The 5,850-nt window shown below is 39.7% G+C and overlaps 1 pseudogene; it reads left to right on the top strand.

Moving 5' to 3' along the window:
- The first annotated feature begins 409 nt into the window (after positions 1-409).
- On the top strand, positions 410-4,919 carry LOC131752927 (cilium assembly protein DZIP1 pseudogene; annotated as a pseudogene).
- The last annotated feature ends 931 nt before the right edge of the window (positions 4,920-5,850 follow it).

Raw genomic sequence — 5,850 nt, 5'->3', positions numbered from 1 at the left:
CTTAAAAAACTAAAAATGGAACTAGCATACGACCCAGCAATCCCACTACTGGGCATATACCCTGAGAAAACCATAATTCAAAAAGAGTCATGTAGCACAACGTTCATTGCAACTCTATTTACAATAGCCAGTACATGGAAACAACCTAAGTGTCCATCGACTGATGAATGGATAAAGAAGATTTGGCACATATATACAATGGAATATTACTAAGCCACCAAAAGAAATGAAATTGAGTTATTTGTAGTGAGGTGGATGGACCTAGAGTCTGTCATATGAGTGAAGTCAGAAAAACAAATACCGTATGCAAACACATATATATGGAATCTTAAAAAAAAAAAAAGTCACAAAGAACCTACAGGCAGGATGGGAAGAAAGAGGTAGACCTACTAGAGAATGGACTGAGGACATGGGGACGAGAAGGGTAAGCTGGGACAAAGTGAGAGAGTGGCATGGACATATATACACTACCAAATGTAAAATAGATAGCTAGTGGAAAGCAGCCGCATAGCACAGGGCGATCAGCTCAGCCCTTTGTGACCATTTATAGGGGTGGGATAGGGAGGGTGAGAAGGAAGGAGATGCAAGAGTGAAGAGATATGGGGATATATGTATATGTACAGCTGATTCAGTATGTTGTAAAGAAGAAACTAACACACCATTGTAAAGCAATTATACTCCAATAAAGATGTTTAAAAAAAAAGACAATATTGTTTCATAATAGGAGAGAGAGAAGTCATTAACTACCCACCCCCCACCCCCTCAAAAAAAGAAAAAGAAAAAGCAGAGCAAGGTGAATACTAGATCACTCCACACAAGGTGAGTGCTGGAATACTACATATACAGCAAAGGCTGTAAGATCACGGGAGATGCTACTTAATTTTAAAAGTGTTTAAAGACATGTTCATGGAAGGCATAACACTGAATTTTCTGAGCTAAGTTTCAGGTTGGGATAGGCAATTCCATGTGGTCAGATGGTTTAAATAAATACAAGTTAAAAAGTATGGCTATGCTCATGAAACAATGAATTCCATGTGACTGTGACACTGAGAACTGGTGTGAACATGGAAGAGAAGACTGAGGGTGAAGGAGAGGCATGTGCATGTGGACTGGGAATTGGTATCTACAATGTGCCAAGCATCATAATTTTCTTTCTAGGCCATGAAGAGATTCTAGAGATTTCTGAGTAGACAAGAGACATAATCAGATATTTATGCTTCAGAAAAGTTAGTTACAGCAAAACGTAGGAAATATTGGAAGAGAAGAAATAAAGATTGTATGGTGAACTTAGAAATAAAAATTTTTTTATTGAAGTATGGTTGATTTACAATATTGCTTTAGTTTCAGGTGTACGGCATAATGATTCAGTTTTGTTTTTCATTTTTTGCAGATTATATTCCATTATATGTTAGTACAAGATATTGGGTATAATTCCCTGTGCTATACAGTAAATCCTTATTGCTTATCTATTTTATGCATAGTAGTTTGTATCTGTTAATCCCATACTTCTAATTTGTCCCTCCCCCCTCATTCCTTTCCTCTTTGGTAATCATAAGTTTGTTTTCTATGTCTGTGAGTCTGTTTCTGCTTTGTATATAGGTTCATTTGTATTATATTTTAGATTCCATATATAAGTGATGTCAAACAGTATTTGTTTTTCTCTGTATGTCTTATTTCACTCAGGATAATATTCTCTAGGTCCATCCATGTTGCTGCAAATGGCAACATGGATTACACAATGTTCCATTGTGTGTATATACACACACAATCTTCTTAAGACCATTGTCTGTTGGCATGCACTTGGGTTGCTTCCATGTCTTCATTATTGTAAACAATGCTGCTATGAACACTGGGGTCCACGTATCTTTTGAAACTAGAGTTTTCATAGTTTCGGGATATATACCAAGGAGTGATATTGCTTGATCACATGGTAGTTCTATTTTTAGTTTTTCAAGGAACCACCATACTGTTTTCCATAGTGGCTGCACCAATTTACATTCCCACCAGCAGTGTAGGAGGGTTCCCTTTTCTCCACACCCTCCCCTGCATTTATTATTTGTACACTTTTTGATGATAGCCATATGACTGGTGGAGGTGATACCCCATTGTTGCTATGAACCATTTAGCACAGGTACTTTTTATTTATTTACTTAGAGTATATGCACTAGTTTTTCTTGAATATGTTTAGTTATAATATCTGTCAAGCAGTTTTTGAATGAGCGAGTAGCAGTCTGCATTCCCACAACCAGTATATGAGAGTTTGGTTGCTCCATATTCTTGACAACACATAGTTTTGTCCATCTTTTTAATTTTAACCATTCTAATGGATAGTCATGTCTCACTGTGGTTTTAATTTTATTTTTTATTTTTTATTTTTTTTTTTTATTTTTATTTTTTTTGTGGTACACGGGCCTCTCACTGTTGTGGCCTCTCCCGTTGCGGGGCACAGGCTCCGGACGCGCAGGCTCAGCCGCCATGGCTCACGGGCCCAGCCGCTCCGCGGCATGTGGGATCTTCCCGTACCGGGGCACGAACCCGTATCCCCTGCATCGGCAGGCGGACTCTCAACCACTGCGCCACCAGGGAAGCCCTGTGGTTTTAATTTTAATCTTCCTTTATGTTACCTTAATTTTCTTATAGTTTACATGTTATTATCCAACATTTAACTTTCAATCTATATATGTTCTTAAGTGAGTCTCTTATAAAAAGTGTAAGAGACTTATACTCGATTTACACTCACAGGAGTTCCTCACCTCGCAGCTGCACAACCTGGAGGAGTGGCTGGGCCTGGGCCTGGCCTAGTGCGAGCAGAGCAAGAAACTCCCCACCAAGCGGGCCAGTGAGATCAAGTTACTCAAGGAAGAGTGTAAACGCAGGAAAAAGTTTATTTCCACCCAGCAGCTGATGATTGAGGCCAAAGCCAGGTATTACCAGTGCCGTTTTGGCGACAAGGTCTTTATGAACCTAGATTTACTACAAAGTCATATTCAGTGCTGCCACCCTAAAGATTCTCATCTCGCAGAGTATAACACAAGGTTACAGACTGACAAGCTCCAGAATGAGACCAACATGTTGAAAGAGCTCACCAATTCTCAGCTAGAGGCTGCACAGCATGCCCATGCAGTCAGATTCTCTAAGGAATATGAAATGCAGAAAACAAAAGAGGAAGAATTTCTGAAGTTATGCGATAGATGGAAAGAAGAAAAGGAGAAACTAGTTGATGAAATGGAAGAAGTCAAGGAAATGTTTATGATGGAGTTTAAAGAACTAACTTCTAAGAATTCGGCATCAGAATATCAATTGTCAGAAGTCCAACATGCAGATCAAGTCAGGCATAGGCACATTAAAAGATGCAAATGAGTTTAAAGAAGAACGTCCTCAGCAACCCCAGGATTTCCAAAATGTGATGCAACTTCCTGATAGTCAGGAAAGCAAGTGGACAGCTTGAGTTCAGGCTCTTCATCAAGAACACAAGAAAGGGAAGAGCCAGCTCCTGTCACATATAGAGAAACTTCGAAGCCTAATGATAGATGATCTAAATGCAAGTAATGTATTCTACAAGAAAAGGATAGAAGAGCTAGGGCAGAGGCTCCTGGAGCAGAAAGAGCTGATCATCACTCAGAGACAAAAGATTAAAGAGTTTACCAGTAAACCATTAAAGATTGTCAGTGAAGCCAGAGGGAATCCTTTAACCTGGCAAACTTTTGAATCTAAGCCAACTACCCCAACCGTACCTATGAATACCCCAGCACCACAGACTTTGGATGCTAAGTCAAGTCTAACAATGGCACATGAACAGGCATTCTCATTGCATGCACTGGAACCAATAGAAGAACTTTCAGAAGAAGAAAAAGGAAAGGAAAATGAACAGAAATTAAATAACAAGATACATTTAAGGAAAACTTTGAAGAATAACCCTTCCCTCACTAAGGAAATAAGAATAGTCTTAGAGGAGAGTTTGGTGGAGTAACTGGAAACCTTGGGGATTAATGCAGATATACATGGTATTCCAAGTGACCACTTGAATAGAGTGCTAAGAACCATAGTATCAGCAAGACATGAGCAGGAATGACAAGTACCTAACATTCAGCAAATCTGTGAATTCCTTGAACGTCAGGTCACCTGTAAAACTGAGGAGAGAACACTACTGTCCACAGACAGGTACAGTGCTTCTCAAGTGGACACCCTTTCAACTGGAGAAATACCCAAAGCAATACATCTTCCTCCCAAAAGCAGACAGTTGGTTAGACAAAGACCTGTTTTTACTGATAGGACATCTGTTCCAAAAGTTAAGAAAAATATCACAGAAGATCATTCTCCCAGAAAGTCTTCAACTACTGCGACCCCCTCCCTTCAGTCCAGAGGAAGAGCTGGATGATGAGGACCTCATCCACGCCTATGCCTCACCAGACTTACTTCCTGTGCTGTCATCTAAAAGCAACAAGAGTAGCTTTGGAAGGAGCACCATCAAAAGTGACACTGACTGGACTGAGGGAAGTGAACTTGAGGACTCTGATATTTCTCCCAAGCCCACAGGAATCTCCATTAAAACATTAACTGGAAAAGTTGAAAAGACAGTTTCAAATCACAGAAATGTGAATAAGCCAGTTGGTGGGCTTAATGTTGCTGAGGCATTCATCAAAAAAGAACAAAAAGAAGATCTAAAGTGTGCAGATGTGGACGATGATGACTGGGACATATCATCCTTAGAGGAAGAGAAATCTTTGGGGAGAAAAATTGGAAGAGAACAGAAGGAACCTCCACCTGTGAAGAATGAGTCAAATTCTACTTAAGTGCCAAGTGTCTGGGGTGCAACTAACCTGAAAGGGCCAAAGGGAGAAGGATCTCAGGATGAATCCAGCACACTGAAAAGCAGCTTAGTAACCGAGACTGATTGGAGTGACTCTTCAGATGTGTAACTGTCACCCCACGCATAGGAGGCCCTTCCAGGTGCCAGCAGTATTGCAGTAGCGCAGTATTTCAGTACCGCCTACACGACTCTAATGCTCCTGCTTGGCAGTATCTCCTACAATAACAAGGAAGCTGACTCTCAAAGAACAAGAGTCCCTTTAGTGGCACCTAATGCAGTTATTAAAAAACAAATTGTCAACAGTATTTTGAAGCATATAAAGGTGTTTAAGACTGCTGCTGCTTAAAAATAATGTGTTATTGAAGTCATAAAAAGCTTTTCTTCAGAACGGTACTCTAGTGTTTAAGTGTATTTTTTTCAACTAATTTTTAAGTGAATTTTTAAAAAACTTATAGCAGGTTTTGGTTTGAATTAAAACCTTTTATTATATCTTTCTTATGCATGTTGTCACGTTGGAAGTGTTTTATTATAAAGTTCTGTTAGTATCCTTAAAATTGAATTAGTGGAATCAGTGAAATCTTAAGAGTAGATTGCTTATTTTTCATATAGAAGTAAGTTTAGAGTTATAAAAATATAGCTAGGCCCATGTTAAATAACTACATTTTCCAGAATTACTTTTACCATATGCAGCTTTGAGCCATTGTATGCATGTTGTTTTATTTTAGAACTTTAAGTACTTTAAAAACTTTCTGTGGCATCATCTTTACCTTGGATATGTTATGAATAAAATGTAGCCAGTTTAAACGTCAGTTAGTTTATCATACTATGAACAGAATAGATTGAGTCAAAACTGAATTCATGGCTTCCCTGGTGGCGCAGTGGTTGAGAATCCGCCTGCCGATGCAGGAGACACGGGTTCGTGCCCTGGTCCGGGAAGATCCCACATGCCGCGGAGCAACTAAGCCCGTGAGCCATGGCTGCTGAGCCTGCGCGTCCGGAGCCTGTGCTCCGTGATGGGAGAGGCCACAACAGTGAGAGGC

Source organism: Kogia breviceps, chromosome 3 (assembly GCF_026419965.1).
Source record: "Kogia breviceps isolate mKogBre1 chromosome 3, mKogBre1 haplotype 1, whole genome shotgun sequence".
In the NCBI taxonomy this organism is placed as follows: domain Eukaryota; kingdom Metazoa; phylum Chordata; class Mammalia; order Artiodactyla; family Physeteridae; genus Kogia; species Kogia breviceps.
This window is presented reverse-complemented; position numbering and strand designations above follow the sequence as displayed.